The 17,558-nt window shown below is 42.2% G+C and overlaps 1 protein-coding gene across 1 annotated transcript in view; it reads left to right on the forward strand.

Annotated features, from left to right (window-relative positions):
* Positions 1 to 17,558, forward strand: part of LOC310689509 (uncharacterized protein) — a 209,398-nt gene that overhangs the window by 14,378 nt on the left and 177,462 nt on the right. The window lies entirely within an intron of this gene.

The following is a 17,558-nucleotide window of genomic DNA, read 5'->3' on the forward strand; positions in this document are numbered from 1 at the left end:
AAAATAATAAACAATTGCAGTATGTTTAAAAGTGCATTATAGTGATAGTTATGAGGGGCCGTTCTGCATGCCTCCTTTTCACCTCACAGTGCAGCCTGTGCCATCTCACACCCAGTCATCAGCGGAATACAGAATCTTTAATATGAGAATAGCATTAATGTTAGGAAATATGCAACATGCACCTGTCTACGCAGTGTACTTTTTGCAATTAATCTTTCATCAGAAATATATAAATGCTCTTCATACAAACAGTGCCAAAAGAGAAAACAAAATACTAGATGCTTGTTCAATGTGCACACTGTCCATGAGGAAGAGACAACTCCAAGCCATGTGTGCATCACACAACCTCACACAAAATGACAAAGATACCTTGGTAACAAGTTCTTCTCAAAGAGTTTTTGGGTGGGTAGGGGCTGTTATTGGTCCCCCATGACAACTCGCAACCCTTTCAGCTTGGCATAACACTAATGATGTGTAATCTTTAAATTGGCTGCAACCAGCAAAAAAAATTAATCTGATTTGATTTCTACAAAATAGTCTACACACAGCTTCCAGAAAAATGAAAAGCCGCACCATCCCAGGTCCCAGGTTATTAACTGCTCGACAACTGCTGACATCTGCTGAAGGCTTCTGACCCAACAAGCATTCACAATAGGACAACTTTATCACACATGATTTGAAGCCCCTTGGAGTATATTGCTGAACATGAGATGAAGGGACTGGTTGTTGCCTTCATGCCTGATTGCTGTGGGAAACCAAGCATTGGACTTCTGGCCTAGAATAACAAGTGTCTTAAACAGATTGCTGCAATTGAACACATACTTATGAGTTGAAGTGAATTGTCCCATTGAAGAAAAAAAGAAGACTTATTTCTGAGTAAGCCTGCATTGAACTGGGCTACAGGAGAATGAGGTTCAGTTCCTCAGGTGGATTATAACACAGGAGTTGTACTGCTTAGAAAGCTGTGCATTAGAGCGCCGTTCCTCCTCCAGTTCTACAATACAGTTTCACCTGCTTGTCTAATTGCTACCTCCGCCTCCTCCCTAGATTACTGGCAGGGATTTACTTGTCATGTACTTAAGCCTAGGTGTTACCATAGGATGATTTGCATAATTATTACCTTACGGGACTTTTTAAAAAGGCTAGAAGGTAGATGCCAAGCATCAAGCAGCACCCGAGCACAAGAGCATTTCTGTGATTTCCAGCAACTGGTATTCAGAAGGATATTGCCTCCCAGGGCCGGCTCACTCATGAGGCAAGGGGAGGCAAGCGCCTCAGGCGGCAGCAACCACCAAAACAACAGATCCTGATGTAGATCTTTATTCTCCCTCCTTGTTCCTTATGTGGATCTTCACTCACCTCTTCTTCCCTGGCAGGGGACGCCATTATGTGGTTTGCCTCAGGTGTCAAATGTGAGGCTGAGCACAGCCATCGTGGCTAGCAGCCCCCGGCAACCATGTCCTCTATGAATTTATCTAATCTTCTTTTAAAGCCAACCACATTGATGGAGGGATGCGGGTGGCACTGTGGGTTAAACCACAGAGCCTAGGACTTGCCAATCAGAAGATCGGCGGTTCGAATCCCCGCGACGGGGTGAGCTCCCGTTGCTCGGTCCCTGCTCCTGCCAACCTAGCAGTTTGAAATCACGTCAAAGTGCAAGTAGATAAATAGGTACCGCTCCGGCGGGAAGGGAAACGACATTTCTGTGCGCTGCTCTGGTTTGCCAGAAGCGGCTTAGTCATGCTGGCCACATGACCCGGAAGCTGTATGCCGGCTCCCTCGGCCAATAAAGCGAGCACCGCAACCCCAGAGTCGGCCATGACTGGACCTAATGGTCAGATGTACCTTTACCTTTACCTTTACATTGATGGAAGGTTTGGGGCAGTCTGTATAAAAATGCATAAGTGATGATAAACATTAAAAAATACATTCTATTAAGGGAAACTGCTCTGCAAAAAATGCGTATGTTAGGGAAAACTACATAGAGAAATGTGTATATTTGGATTAATTTGCACTAAATTGCTGATAAATTTTCATGCATTTCAGCTTGCAAACTGAAATGTGGAGAACTGAACTTGATTGGAAAAATGAGAAACTGAAAGAAACCAGAATTGGCAGAATCACCCATCACTACTCAAGGACATGTACTGGAACTTGTGCTTTTTAACTTGTTCAGAAATAGAGTAGCCAAGTTTTCTGATGACACCATATTATTCAGGGTGCTAAAAAGAAAAAAAGGAAGAACAAAAGGATTATGAAGAGCTGCAAAACAATCTCTCCAAACTGGGTGAATGAGCAATAAAATTCCAAATGTGGTTCAATGTACACATGTGTAAAGTGATGCATATTGGAGCAAAAAAGAAATTCACATTATATAGTGATGGGGTCTGATCTGGCAGTGAATGATCCAAGAAAGTTATCTTGGGGTCATGGTGAATAGCTCAGTGAAGACATTGACTAGTGTGCAACAGTTGTGAAAAATGAGGATTTTATTTTGGCAATCATTAGGAAAGGGAATGAAAACAAAACTTATGTGATTATTATAATACAAATAATAATACAGTTCTGGTTGCTTTTGCATATTCTTTTAATTTTTAAAATTATCTACAGAATTTGGTTTGTCTGGAGCAAAAGATCGGCTAATCTTACATAGGCAACTCAACACTGACAAGGAGGTACCATATAATCTGGAATCTTGAAAGTGATTGATAAGACAAATGTAAACCTTGAAAGCAGAAGCACAGAAGTAATCTCATCTGAGATGCAGCACTGGCAAAATATTTTGGAAAGAGCCACTGAAGTTGTAGAAGTACTTGCTACTCAAAACAGCACTGCATTGGAACACAGATATCCTGTTCATGTTCAGCAATAGCAATTCCTTAAAATGGTAAAGTTAATACTGATAGTTGAAGCCACGGCTCTGAAATAATCCATTAACAAGTTATGCATAACCATTATCTAGGCAAATAATCGAAGTGAGATAATTCAGTTCTTTGCAGCGCAAGTAAAACAAAAGATTTTGGCTCTAATCAAGGCAGCAAATTATTCTTCACAGTCGATGGTAGTCACTAATAAATGGCTTTTGTTGCAGGGTGTGTGCCAGAGTGTCACAGAACATTCCGCAGACAGGAATATGCTCTGGCAAAGTCAACCTGGGAGCATTACGTGAGGCTTGAAAATTGTGGAGTCATCCTTTGCACTAGTGGCATTTAGACTTTGTCCTAATCTGGCCCTCCAGGTTTTCAGTAAGGAAAAAACAAAAGTACAAGGGTGCAGTTTTCCTCCCTTGCTCCAGGGATCCAGAAGCAAAATGACAAAAATTTACTGCAAGGATGCATCCGGCTAAACCTTTTGTCCAGGTGTTGTCTCTTCTGTCATTTTAAGGAACACACATTTTTTGTCCCCTGCAGTTTACCATATATGGATTGGAAAGCATTTATTTTAAAGCTCATCAGGCACAGACCTGATCAGTAATTAGAAGACCAGTGTAATGCTCATGTAAGAGCAGGGTCTACATGTTTTCACACACACATGTATTGCTCCCACCCCAACTGTGAAACTACCCAAACCACTCACCTGTGAGAGCAGGTGGGAAAGAAACTGTTGTGGTCAATTTTCCTTTCGCCTCCATGTACCTGGAGTTTTTCATTTTGCTGAGCCTGGATAGCTCAGTTGGGTAGAGCGTGGTGCTGATAATGCCAAGCTTGCAGGTTTGATCACTGTATGGGACAGATGCATATTCCTGCATTTCAGGGGGTTGGACTAAATGATCCTCAGGGTCCCTTCCAACTCCACGATTCTATGCTGTACTTTTTCCACTCTCCTGGACAGGCAAGAGTCAGAGGTTTCTACATACAAATATACCTCTTTTTTCATTCTCCATCCAACAGGTTCAAGAAGACAGCCTGGGAAATATACTCAAGAAGAGTTGGGAGCCAGGGTCAGTGAGGGGTGGGGCCATTTTTATCACTGAGATTCTCCCCATTAATGATAATTGCATTCTGCCCCATATATCTAAATCTTTTTTAAAAAAAATCTCTTTCCAAGTTCTCACGTAGTTGTCTTTGTAGATATTATGATTGTTTGTCAATAGCCACACTCCTAAATACTTCACTTTTTTCTCTATTTTCCAGCCGGCAATTTCCCTTAATTTCTTTTTAGCTTGGTTATCCATGTTCTTAACTAACATTTTGGTTTTATCTTTGTTTATTTTGAGACCTGCCAATTTTCCAAATTCAGTTATCTCCTTTTATAACTCTAGTGTACCTTCTCGAGGTTGTTCCAAAGTTAAGACAATAACATCTGCAAAAGCTTTTGTTTTGTAACTTTGCTCGCCCACTGTCATTCCTCTAATTTGATCATTATTCCTAATACCTGTACTTTGCAATAGAATTTCTAAGGTAAGAATAATAACAGAGAGAGTGGGCACCCTTGTCTTGTTCCTTTCGTCTTATTGCATTTTTCTGACCCGATGTTATTTTTTATAATGTTTGCCCGTTGTTCCTTATATATGGCCTTGATACCTCCCAAAAATGCTATTCTTGTTTAAAACAATCCCAATACTTAAAATGACACACAATGTCTAAAAGACTGGCAAAAGGATCTGTCTAAGTTTATCTGGAGAGGGAAGAAACCTAGGATAAAAAATAAGATTCTTATTGATATAAAAGACAGAGCAAGTTTTTCACTCCCAGATTTGGAATCGTATTTTGAAGCTGCCTGCCTGTGTTGGATAAAAGACTGGATATTGCTAGAAAATACACAATTGCTAGATTTGGAGGGTCATGATGTCAAACATGGCTGGCATGCCTGTATCTGGTATGGTAAAGTGGGAATATGTAAAAGCTTCACCAGTCATGTCATTAGAAAAAACTTAATTAGGGTATGGAAAAAATACAAAAACCTACTAGAAAACAAAACACCAAGGTGGTTCTCCCCAATAGAAGCTGAGACAAGGAAAAAATAATAATATGAGTGATAACACGGGTACCTATATTGAATTGTTAGATTTTTCAGAAGAAGAGCCCAAAATGAGGAAAATGGAAGAGATCAAGGAATTTGTATTGGACATCAAATCAATTCAAAATTTAAGGTAGCTAAGCAATTGGAGCGTGCTATGGTCCATTGGGTCATGAAGAGTCAGACACAACTAAACAACAACAAGCAATTGGAATTTGCAGAAAAACTATCACAATTTGGGGGGAAGAAACCTAAGATCCAAAGCTAAACATTTATCTAAAATGTATAGGGTGTTACTTGATTGGGAAATGAAAGAAGAATTTGTAAAATCATCTATGATCAAATGGGCACAGGCTGTGGGTCATAATATTGATTTAAACCTGTGGGAACATTTGTGGAAAACAAATTTAAAATTCACCGCTAGTTACACACTAAACAAGAACTGTTTAAAAATGATCCACAGGTGGTACTTGCCTCCAAATAAACTCGCTAAAATGTTTAGATCTAAACATGACATGTTGGAAAGGTAAGGAAACAACTGGAATATTTTATCATTCATGGTGGTCTTGCAGATTAATAAAAGAATTCTGGGAGATGATTTAAAATGAACTTAAGAAAATGTTTAAAAGAACATTTCCTAAAAACCCAGAAGCTTTCCTTCCGGGAATAATGACAACAGAAATACCCAAAAAATCACACTACGTTATGGTTGTATGCGAACACATCTGCCTGAACTTTGGAAGCAGAAAAGTGGAGAACAGATGCAGTTACATCACGAGAAGATTGGCACCTTAAAATAATAGATTATATAGAACTTGCCAGCATGACAAACAGATTAAGAAATAAAGACAATAAAAAAAAATTAAGAGGGCTGGGCATTATATTCAGATTTTGTGGAAAAATACTATAACAAGAAAATAAGTGTAACATTGAAAAATTGCTCAGCAGTAGACGTGACAAAATGGGACAGTATGGTAATAAAAATAATTTAGTAGAGTAAGAAAACACAGTTTGAAAAGATATAGGAAACCAGGAAAAGAATGGAACGGGAGTTGAAATCAAGGTTTATAAGAGTCAATTAAATTGGAGGAATAAGTTTCTGTTTTATTTTAAGTTAAGTTTCGCCTTTTTTCTTTCTTACTACCTTGTACATGACTGTAACACAGTGTGCATTGATGATATGATTAAATAAAAAAGCAAATAAAAAAAAATCCTGAGGGCCAGCTAGAGGCATGGAGGGGCGCATCAGGATCTGCAAGATCCAAAGCTGCTGCTTTCCCCATTACACCTGAAAAACAGCCTAAAATTGTATAAGGTTTGATGAAGGGTCACAGCTCATTGATTTGTATACAGAATGTTCCTGGTTCAATTTCCAGTGTCTCTAATATGGGCTGGTAATGTCTGCTGCCTGAAACTAGAAAGTTACTCCCAGTCAATATTGAGCGAGGTAGGCCAAAAATCTGACTTGGTATAAGGCAGCACCCCAGGTGCTTCTTGTCAGCCCTGGGACTGGCATAGTTAATTCCCTCCCTTTGCAGCCCATGAGAGAAGAAATGAAAGCTGCTTTTCCTGCTGCAACTGCAGTACTCTGCCAGATGATTTCTCTCTCTCTCTCTCTCTCTCTCTCTCTCTCTCTCTCTCTCTCTCTCTCTCTCTGTTACACACACACACACACACAACCCATAAATAAACCCATAGAATTGCTCAGCCTGCACGATAACGGAACTCTATAAGGAAAAGTGTTTACAACTGAGTTGCGAAAATATTTACAAGTTTTCAGATAAAAATAATTTCCAAATACAGCTTTGAATTTGTCAGAATGTGAGATAACTGTCCATTGCTAAATCCAGCCACTTTCCCCCTTTATAACATTACAGGAATTTGCCTCTTTCTTCTCTGTCCTTGGTCGTACCTCACCTTAACTACTGCAGTCTTCTCTCCAAACTTTTGTTGTCTCACCTTTGTCCACGTACATCCACCCTGCACTTTGCTGCCAAAATTACTCACCTCTCATCACTCTGACCGTGTGACTTCCTTCAACCCCTTCCCTGACTTCCTGTACACACATAGATCTTGCACAAGCTTCTTGCCACCCCCTTTAAAAACCTCGTGGCCTTGCCCCTCCTTATCTCTCTGTACTTATTTCCCAACAGGTTCCTTCCTGTGAGTTTTCCTCATCAGGCTGTACCACCCACCAATGCCTAAAGGTTTCCTGCTCCCTGAAATGACTTCATCCATTTTCCTTTCCTGCCCCTTATGCACAGAACTGCTTGTTGCATGACCACCTTAATCCCTCTTAAATCGCACCTCAAAACTCAAGTTCTCTGGGGAAACTGCCACATCTCGCCAATCCTAATTTAACTAAGCCAGAGTATATGTAATTGAAGGAATCACGTCTCTCTCTTGCTTATCCATGCCTCAATCTCTCCCCCCCCCCAATTCTCTGTTGCTTCCCTGTGTCTATATTGTAAGCTCCTTGGGGCAGGGCCCTGCCATTCTTGTTCTTTGTAAAGTGCCATGTACATAGATGGTGCTATAAGTAAATAATTTGCAGTGCTTTTTTAATATCCCAAGCCTTGGTGGTGAGTGGGAAAGGACTATGCCATTGGCTTCAACTTGGCCTTTCTCGGAGGGGCTTAGGATGTCACTGTTAGCCGTCAGGTGGCCAGAGAGATCGGGGCCTCTTCCCTAGCTGTGCCTGTGTTTGGAACGTGCAATTAAATGGTGGCATCTTTTTATCTAGTCATTTCCCCCCCTTCCCTATATTTCCACTACCCTTCAACAATCCCCGTGTTATTTTCTTACACCATCTCCACTGTGTTAAACGCTTCCCATTCATGTTGCTCCCTTTTTTGCCTAGCATGTCTAGCCATTGTGCTCTTTACTCTAATGATATCAATAAAACTATCCATGCAGATCAGCGTCAGAGTGTGAATGACATTTACATTTCCCCACGCAACTGGAAACGCACTCATTTAGATGCACCAAATATATTGCCGAACCTATTTGCTGGCTGGAAGCTGGATAAACTCAAGCAGCTTTCGTCACCCAGATGGATGGTTGGATGCTGAGGTCGGGAACCTCAGGTCCAGGGACAGAATCCAGTCCTCTGGTCCTCTCTATCTGGTACTTGGGTCTCTCCCCAGGCCAAACCCCCACCAGCCCTGGCCTACATTGCTTCCTTGTGGATAGCTCAATTGATTAGAGCAGTGTTTCCCAACCTTTTTTGGGCAACGGCACACCTGTTTAATGAAAAAAATCTCGCGGCACACCACCATTACAGCACCGTGACGTCAGCGCGCAGCGTCACGCCGGGAGGGACGCACGAAAGTGAAAGTTTTTTCCCTCCCCCTTGCCGGGGAACCTCCAAGCTTTGGGGGTGGGAGGAGGCAGCAGAGCGAGGGACTGAGGGACGGCGGCAACTGAGGCGGCGGCGGCTGTTGTGGTGGTGGCGGCGATAGCGGGCGGAGGAGGGGGCGGCGGCGGGGCTTGAGGAGCCGTCGCCGGGAGTTGCTGCTGCTGCTGCTGCTGCTGCTGCTGCTGCCCGGACATGCCGGCCTCCTCCTCCTCCGCTGTCTCGCGCTCCTCCCTTTTGCACGCGCTGCCCCGCCGCTCGGCACCACCACCGCGGAGCCGTCCCCGGCTCGACGCGGATCCTCGCCGCCGCCTCTCACCGCCCGACTCGCCCGCCTCCCTCCCACGGCACACCAGCCAACCTCTCACGGCACACTAGTGTGCCGGGGAACACCGGTTGGGAAACACTGGATTAGAGCATGGTGCTGATAACGCCAAAGTTGCAGGTTCAATCCCCGTATGGGACAGCTGCATATTCCTGCATTGTGGGGGGTTAGGCTAGATGATCTTTAAGAGTCCCCTCTAACTCCATGATTCTATGATTTTTACTTGGCTGGATTGTGTCCTTGAGCTATGCTAATGCCTCTTGCTTGCTTGGATAGAGAGATGTATACGTGCTGCTATAGAAGCCTTGTTTGTGTATGTGTGGTTGGAATGTAGCCTGCTATGAAAAGGTAGGAGTTGCCTCCACTGCTCTGCCCAATTTAGCCTCTGTTCCCATCAGCCACAGATAAGCAGTACCTCCGAAGCATATCCGCAAGGGACTATGGCCCTTAGGCAGAAAGATCTTCCCTACCCTAGCTTTAAGGGTGTGACTGCCTGGTCTATCTGTCAATCAGATCCTTATTGTAACCCTCCCCAATTTTGCAGTCCTCTTAAATAGCTCTTTTCCTAGGAAAACGTACAACACTTTTAAAATGACTACCCTTCAGCGCATCGCAGCGTGTTGTAATTACTGCCTTGTTTCAAAAACTCTTGGGTTCATTCTTCACAGTGCCACAGAAACTAATTCCCATAATGCCCCATACTTCAGTGTGAGTAGTCTCTTGTCAAATATGGTAGCAGCAAGTTATGTAATATGCCAAAGATAAATTATTTTATTTCACATTTCACATCAGGTTGCAAACAAACGGGTTTCCTGACGAGTAACAAATGTTTTATTTGTTCTTTGTTTGCTGTGATTGCCATTGCCTTGTTATTAAACACTAAGGCGTCAAGAATATTGCCCCCCCTCCATATGCTGTATTTTGTTGCCTTCTGCAATGTATGTGCTGTTTCTGGCTTCACTCTTTTACACACAGCAATCCTTGCTATTTGCTTTCTCAAAATATTATGCCATTGCTCATTTGGCTTTCATTTGGAGCAGTTCTCTTAGTTACAGTCTCTATACAGCTGGCTCACTCAGTACTCTAAATCTTAACAAGACTTCTTTAATTATTTCACCAAATAGGGTTTCATTTATTCTTTCTTTCATGTTCATGCTTTTATTGCAAGCACATGTCGGGGATGCCGTTCATCTGTTCTCTTCTCTGAAGCTCTGCCTACCCAGGCTTTAAGATCTGGCCCCATGTACTATACAACTGTGCTTCAGAGTATACAGGCACATGACAGGGCCTTCACTGTTGTGGTGCCCCAAATGCAGAACTGCCACTGGAAATACACTTGGTCCCTGTCTTGTAGCCTTCTGGCATTCATCTTTTTTTCTTACTCTTTTAAATTACATTCATTGGGCATAGCTGATGAGCCTATAAGTTATGTGTCTGCTTCACAGATGTATTTACTGCTTGATTATTATTATTGTTGTTGTTATTATTATTATTATTATTATTATTATTAAGTTTATGGTTTAATTTTACATAGAATAAATTTCATTGGATTAGATGTATACCATTTTGAGAACTTTCAGGGAGAAGGGAGCTGTAGAAATGTGATAAATAAAAATTACGAAGTGCTTCTTAGCAATATATGCTGCCCCCACCCCTACTCACACATATACCTTGTGTCCAGCTAAGACTGACATCCTATGAAAAGTTAGGCATTTCTAAGTTGCCAATGAAAGAAAAATCTTCCTTTCCAGTAGCCAGGAGCTACTTCCAGCTGGATTCCTGTAGTGCACTTTGCATGGAGTTGCCCTTGCAGACTATCCAGATGCTACAATTATTAGAGCAGAATGCAGCGGCTGGAATCATGTGACACCTATACAGGATTCTAAAATATCAACATTGGCTGCTTGTAGGCTAAATGTTGACGGTGATGTTGACGTACACAACTTAGCACCCAAATATCCAAAGGAGCGCCTTTCTTTGTACCAGCCTGTCAATGACCTTAGATTTTGGGGAGGGCCTTCTCATTGTTCCACCTCTGGGAGTGGTGCATTATGTGATGATGCAGGATAAGGCCTTCTCCGTACCCCGCAGGAGTCAAATGAGCTTATTTGATTCTGTTTTCCAAATCGTGTCCTCTTGCATTTCTCAACCGTAATTTTATACATTCTGTGCTCTATTCCTGGCCAGTCCTTCAACATTTTGGCACACTGAGTAACAATTAAAATGCCACCCCTGTTTCCTCCCTGGCACATGACTGGCATTGCTGTCACCCACCCATGTCAAGCTCGACAAGGGTCGTATCCTCTGGAGCACACACCACCTGCTTCTGCTATGCTGCTTCCTAAGCGTTTGTCAGGCAGCCAGCCCTGTGCTGGGGAGCTTCCAGGGTTGCCTCTCCGCACTTGTGACTGTGGCTCAAGTCATGCCTGAGGACAGTGCCGGCCATCGCCAAATAGCTGTGAGGCAGATAATGAATTGCACTGTGGAAAGAGAATGTGCCCAGTCAACTTGAAAGGTGTGTGTGTGTTTGGGTGTGTATGACAGTGTATGTTTAGCAGGGGGTGGGGGGGAGGAAGTGTCCCTACTATAGGCAATTGCCTCGTGTCACCTGTGGAAAAACTGGCTGTACTATGACCTTCCTTAGCTAATTTATTTCCTACAAAATCGGAGCAGCTCCTTTGCTATCAATTAGGAGTGTGTAGCAGCCAGAAGGTTTGGTTCAGATTAGATCCCATTTGGGGGCTTCAGAGAACAGTCTGATTTAGTGTAAAGTGTTTTGGATGGTGCCCAGTCCAGTTTGGGTCCAAATCACAATCCTGAAAAATGAAGCTTTTTACTTGTCCTTCTGCCCCAACAGCTTTCTACTATTAATGTTGTGATTGCACTAATTAAACACCTAGGGATTATTACTGGAATGCCCAGTAGTATTATTGTTAGGATGTAGGTGGGATTGAAGCTATTCCTGTGCTACCCAGAGTTTTCCTTGGGCAGATAATGCTTGTATTAGGGTTTTGTTTCTCTAGTCACAGGTGGTTAAAAAAAGCTGAGGGGGGGATGACAATTTTCAGGAATGGAAGGGGTGGCTTGTTATTTTTAAGCTGACGTGACAGAGATCTTGTCAGTTACTATTTCAATTTTCCATCGCCACACTGAAAATTGCATTGTGTCATCATCATATAGATTATTCCGAGGGGAATTATAGAGAGTCGGAGTGGGCACCATGATGGGAAATTAAAATGGCATTTCTGACAGGAATGAAGAAAAAGGAAGTGAGGACATCCCTTCGGCCTCTGACTTGACCCCCTTCCAAATTCAGAAAGTTCACATTGGTAAACCTGTGGTGCAGTCTTAGTTTCTGTTATAGCTTGCATTTGTCCAAGGAGGAAACCTGAATTCTGTGTTTGTGTGTGAGAGTGTGCAGAGTTCATGTGAAAAGAATTGTCCCTCATAAAGAAAAAAAAATCCAAAATGTGTTTGGCGTTTATAACTACAGTACAAGAGAGAGAGAGAGTTGAGAACTCTTCCCTCTTTTGTTTTCTTCTGCTAGTTTAGGACCTTTTATCTGACAATTATAAAAATGACCATACCAGAAGACATGGTTCTTATTCACTACCTGTCTCCAAGTACAAAATCTATAAAAGAGACCCTAAGAGGAGGAATGTCTCAATGGGAAGAATTTTACTCTCCCAGTAAAAATCTGCTTGCCACATTAGGTTTTAGTTAAAAACCTAATGTAACTTGCAGAATCCGCTGCTGAAAGGTCTCAGTATCTTTTCTGAAATAGATTTCTCCCTAAGAAGTGGTATGATGGTAGTCCCACCAAATCTTGCAACCTTGTGGAAGTTGCTGCTTGTTGAGCATAACAGAAACCTAAGGGAAGGATGGAGACCCTTCACAAAAACGGAAACCAAAACGAGGAAGTTGGTGCTAATCAGTGACTGCTGAGAGGCAGGATGCCCAGAGCTAGTGGGCCAGGAAACCTCCGTCCAGAAAAAATACTTTCAGTGGCGGGTCATGAACTCTTTGTAGACTTGATTGCATGAGCAAGATGGTATTTTGTGACCGAACAATTTGCAAAGGTCCTGTTTGTACAGAGAGAACATTTTTAGATGTTCAGTTGCTCCTTAATATATTTATATCCTGCCTCAAAGCTTTTTCACTGTAGCTTTATTTATTTTAAACGTTTATATCTCACTTTAACAAGAAATGTCAATGTAGTTAACGGCAGCACATAGCCATAAAAACATCAAAAACGTCATAAAAAGTCAAGAATAAAATTACACAAAAGCAGCAGCCTGCAAACCCCAGTATTGGCAGTAGTTTTTAAAAAAATCCCAGAGTAGTCAGCCAGCACAAAAACTTCCCCTCCAAAGTCATGTGCTCACTCAGTGGTGAAATGCAAATAGTGATGGGGCTAGCTGGGCCTTCCTGTGAACATTATTCGAGGGTGTTGACATCATCAGTGAAAACGCCATGCTCTTTTCGCTCAGTTGTTCATTGGAGCAGTACAAGTTCTTCCACTTAAAGCAGTGAAAGCAAGTGTAGTATAAAAACTCTGTTCTTTTAATTCCCTTAGGGGAGGAAAATGTAGAAGGGATTTGTGAAATCCTACATGCGAACAGTAAACTCAGTTCTCTGCGTGGTTCCTTACGTAGCCCAAACAGTTGAGGAGATGGGTACGCCAAAGTTTACAGAAGTAGAAAACTTACTTTTTTGGCCGGGGACGACTACCCCTTAGTGAGGGATGGGGTTGACTCCTACAGTCACTGTGTATCAAGTTGAGTGTATCAAGTCACGGGAATCAAGTTGAGGTAGTTCGTCTCGAGGGATGCAAAGCACTAGGGACCAGTTGCCAACAGATGTTGAATGGATGAAATCAGGATGCAACAAACAAATATATGCTGCTGCGTAGATAACAATAAAACACAACTTGCTTGATCCAGGATAAGGGTCCTTACACCTGGAAATATGCCTCATTAAATTCCACAGGGTTTACTTCTGAGTTGTTGTTTGTTTGTTTTTTTAAAAAAACCTTTAAAGCCCTATAAGGCCTAGGACCCTTGTACCTACGGGACTGCCTCTCCTGGTATGCCCCACGGTCCACAAATAATAACATCTTGGAGGTCCTGGGGGCCTCAAGGAGATTAGACTGGCCTTGACCAGAATGCTCTGTCACAAGAGACCAGGGCCCTGTGGGATCTGACATCTTTCTGCAGGGCCTGCAAGACGGAGCTGTTCTGCGGCCAGGCCTTTGACCGGAGTCCAGTCTGACTCCCCCTCTCTCCGTATAAGAACTTGCATGAAAGTGGCTCCCCAACTTTTTTCACAGGCTCATATAAGATCAGTATAAACAGTTAGGCCTGGTGAGCATTTAAGGTCCCCATCCCTAATTTGTGGGTTGCCATTTGATTAGATTTCACTTTGATTCTGATATTTTAATTGATTGCTTGATTTTATGGTAATATGTTATATATTTGATGTTAGCCACTCTGAGCCCGGTTTTGGCCGGGGAGGGTGGGATATAAATAAAATTTAGTAGTAGTAGTAGTAGTAGTAGTAGTAGTAGTAGTAGACATGGCTGGGATTCTGCTGTAAGTTGCACTGAGGTCCCATTTAATCAGTGGCATAAATGAGACATGACTGAAGTGTCATTGATTTCAATGGAAACTAAGAGGGTTAAAAAAAAAAGTTTGGGAGAATTAAAAATGGTTTCTATTGGTGCAAGGAAGAGAGCAATGTAGGTGCTAATCGAACCTCCTTAGGGAAGGCATTCCAGAGGCAGGGAATGATGAACTTGAAGGTTCTCTCTGTTGCCACTTCCTGTCTGTCTCAGCTCATGTTGGGGCCAAACGGAGGAGAGCCGATTATCTCAGCACACAGGAAAAAGAGTTTCATTAGAGGTTATGCGGCTTCCTGGCCTACTGCAGTATGTGAACACATCTCCTTTAACCCATTCTGCTGTGCTCTGCGGTCAACTGTATCTAAGCACTGCTTTTCACATTACTTTTGAAGGTCAACTCTTGGGAGTTGTGTGCGTCTCTAAAGTTCTGTGGGAAAAGAAGGATCAGACTAAAATAATGCATCTAATCTCTGAGAGAAGCAGCATGTAGGGCAAAACTCCAGAATCCAGAGGCAATGCTTTATGTAGATGCAAATAATATGGTCTTAATGTTGCATGGATCTTCTGACACTGAACAGTCTTCTAAAGTAATGGGCAAATAGCCCTAAACCCTATTAAAATCTAAAAGGACTTATGTCCATTTAATATTTGCAGCATTTCAGGCCATGACATTACTCTAGCGTGGGTTTTTACTGATTCAGAGCTGCAGTACAATGCAGTGAACGGAATAGAGTTGTGACTAACTTCCTGGATTCTGCCCTAGATCCCTCTTCTTTTTCTTGTTTAAACTATCCCAAGTGTCTAATTCTGACTTGCTCTTCTAGATCCCCACCATGTCTTGGAACAATTTGTCTTTGTGCTATGGCCTGCAACAGAACAATTCATTAAAGCTTTATTTTCTGTGGGGAAAATGTTGGCAGTAGTTACTCATCCACCTGTCTGCCTTAATAAAACGCTAATACATAAACTGAAATATGTTTCTTTTGGAGCTAACTTTTAGATGAGCGAGCACAATGCCTGGCTGAAGAACCAAGGCCCTGATCTAAAGCCAACTGAAACCAATTATTATTCCCATTAGTTTCAGTGATCTATGGTTTGGGCCTCAAGTACATCTGCGCTCTCCTTTTAAACACACACAAAGGGTAAACCAGTATGTGGTATTGCTATAGTCAAATGGAGAAACAGTACAAGGCAAGGAAACGCTCAACTACATGGATTTTATTATAACAAATGAATGGGTGGCACATGGAAATATACAGTTTCAGATATTTGCAAAGAACACAGTATGTAGGCATATGTTCCTTAGGTTTCATTGCAAAGAAAAATGGTGTCTGACGTTTTCTGTGTGGACACACACACAGAAGTAGAGTGCCAAATATCTCCGACATGTGGTTGGCCTGAGATTTTCTCTGTGCAATTGATCCGCCACACTTCTCGTGGTATACCAATAAAATTTTCCCCCATTTCAAAATCTTAGTGTGGTGGAGGGGCTGAGGTGAACTAGCCAATTTGGACTCACAGAATTGTGATCAGTTCCATTTGGCTTGGCTGACTTCTTTCTAACTGGGACATAAAACCGGAATCAAGCCATTTTTATTTTACTAGTAAAATTTGCTGTTGCTTTCAAAAAGGCTTTTGATAAAAACCCCTCACCAAGGACTCCTGCATAAATTTAGAAGGCACGGGTGCTTTTGTGAATCAGTAAATGCCTAAGAAACGAGGCAGAGAGTAGGGATAAAGCGACAATTTTCCCAATGGAGGGATGTAGAGAGTGGAAGATTAAGGGCAGGCACAAGAAAATAATTATTTACACAGCGCATAGTTAAACTATGGAATTCTGTCCCAGAAGTGGCAGTGATAGCCTTCCCCTCTATGAATTTGTCTAATGCTCTTTTTAAATAAAAAGAAAATGCTTAGGCCCAAAGCGGAGAGTGGCAATGTTTAATAGAGGCCTCTCAAAGGAGAGACTCAGTCACCTTTTGGAAAATAGTGAACTGGTTTCAGGGCAAACCAGTCAACTTTAGACCAAGGCCTAGAACTCCAACATCTTGCGGAAAAATACACCTCAAGAAAAGGAGGATCTCTCTACATAGCTTTCATAGACTTTAAATCTGCCTTCGATTTAATATCACAAGACAGGCTTTGGGAAAAACTAAGGGCCTCAAACATAGACAGACGTCTATTGCGTCTCATCTGCAGTTTATACAAAAACACTCGGGTCCAGGTTAGGTGTGACCAACAGAGCCATTTATCCAAGGAAATCCTACCATGGTGTTAAACAAGGCTGTGTCCTTGCGCCTACTTTATTCAACTTCTAGATTAACTCCTAAGTAGAAAACATGGAGAAAGAAAATGCCCAACCCCTGAAATTGGCTGGTACACCTCTCCCGGTTCTCTTACATGCGGATCACGCAGTTCTAATTTCCTTCTCCTGTGTAGGCCTAAGAAAACTTCTAAGATCTCTCACAGTCTATTGTAATGCCGAACAATTAACAATTAACTATAGCAAATCCAAAGTTATGGTGTTCTCTAAAAAAATAATGAGACACAAATGGAGAATTGACAGTCGACCTATTGAACAGGTATCGTCTTTTAGATACCTGGGTATAACCTTCCAGGAAAAGGGCTTGTGGCATTACCAGGTTAAAAATACTATTGCAAATGCCCAAAGATCTACCAAAGCTATTATAAGGTTTTTCTATGGAAAAGGGGGCCAATATATTCCGGCAGCCTCCCAGATCTTTGCTGCAAAAATATTAACACAACTGACATATGGCTCTCAGATCTGCAGCTTCTCAAACCTCGCTCGCTTAGAATCATTCCAAACTAAGTTCTATCGCTGCCTGCTAGGGATCCCTTCTTGTGTGTCTAACATAGCTGTCTGCCCTGAGGTCAGGCAAATCCCTGTTAGTGCTCAGATATGGATTCTGAAGATCCATTATTGGTTAAAACTTATCTTTTTCCCTGTTGGGTTGGCACCCTTAACCCTACTGGATTCCTACCAATCCAAATGGAAAGCTACACTGCATGAAAAGCTAAGATGCTTGGGGTTTTCCCCACAGCCCCTGATAGCTGTAGGTTATGAGAAAGCTAGAGCAATAATCCGCCCACGAATTTGGGATGTGGAACTGCAATGCCGCATGAGCGAGATGAATAAACACCCAGCAATGAAAGATAATGCAAAAATCTCCAAATGAATCTGAACTTCAATGTCTAAAATCCCTGGTAGAGGACAAGGATCCAAATTCTGTGCGATTGCCATAAAACCTAGGGAACAAGCTGTGCGATCATAATGATTA

This window comes from Podarcis liolepis (genome assembly GCF_965112155.1).
Source record: "Podarcis liolepis genome assembly, chromosome: 12".
Taxonomy (NCBI): domain Eukaryota; kingdom Metazoa; phylum Chordata; class Lepidosauria; order Squamata; family Lacertidae; genus Podarcis; species Podarcis liolepis.